We start from the raw sequence: 928 nt of genomic DNA on the forward strand, positions 1-928 counted from the left end.
TGTGTTTATGCTAGTCAGATTAAAGCACATCTCAGAAAACCATGAAATAGCACATTCCCAGAACATGTCCAGGGGGGCAATGCATGGTTTGGTGGCTGCCTTACTTGTAATAGTACTTACAATCCACTGGCACCACAGGGCAGCGTGAGACAATGTATAAAGTCATCCTGTGCAGAAACTCACTGGGTTTACTCCCCTTTATCTCATATTATGTAACAAAATAGGCAAATTACAAAGTTTTTATACACCCAAAACTATTTGATTGTTTTATCTAGCAGTGATAGAACAGATAGGGATATTGGATACAGTCTCATACAAGAAAATAATTAATCAAATAGGTCACAGAAACTACCTATATGAAGAAAGTAGTCCCATCTTTCACAGGAAAACCACGAATAATAAAAGGATTCTGAAAAAGCCGCCACCTTTTCATTTGTTTCTATCAAAGGACTGTTATCACAAATACCTGTGCGCTGCCTTTTAAATTAGCTTAGCAGCTGAGTGAAAGAGGAACGCAGATTTATGCAGAGCGCTAGCTTACTGCTCTACAAGTAGCGCCAGCTGGGGAGGGAAGCACTTGGGTCTGTCGGGAGAGGCTCTGGGTAGCATCCCTCGGGGAGCGAGCGTGACTCGGAGCTGGCTCCTGCCCGGCACGAGCGGCGCGGAGCAGGGAGCCCCGGGCAGCCCGGCGCTTTGGGACACACAGGTGGGAAGAGAAGGACGAGCGGCACGACCACCTCGATTCCGCGGCACGGCCGGGCTGCGGGCTCCCCTCCTCTCCGCGGAGGGCGGGACGGGGGCAGGCAGGGGGAGGTGCTGGGGGCCGGGCGCCCTGCCGGGCCGGCGCTGCCCTCCTCCCGCGGGCGGCCCCGCTCCCGCCCCAGGCCCAGCCGCTTCTCGGGCGCCGGGGGCGGCGGCAGCGGGGCCG

Source organism: Hirundo rustica, chromosome 3 (assembly GCF_015227805.2).
Source record: "Hirundo rustica isolate bHirRus1 chromosome 3, bHirRus1.pri.v3, whole genome shotgun sequence".
NCBI classification, from domain to species: domain Eukaryota; kingdom Metazoa; phylum Chordata; class Aves; order Passeriformes; family Hirundinidae; genus Hirundo; species Hirundo rustica.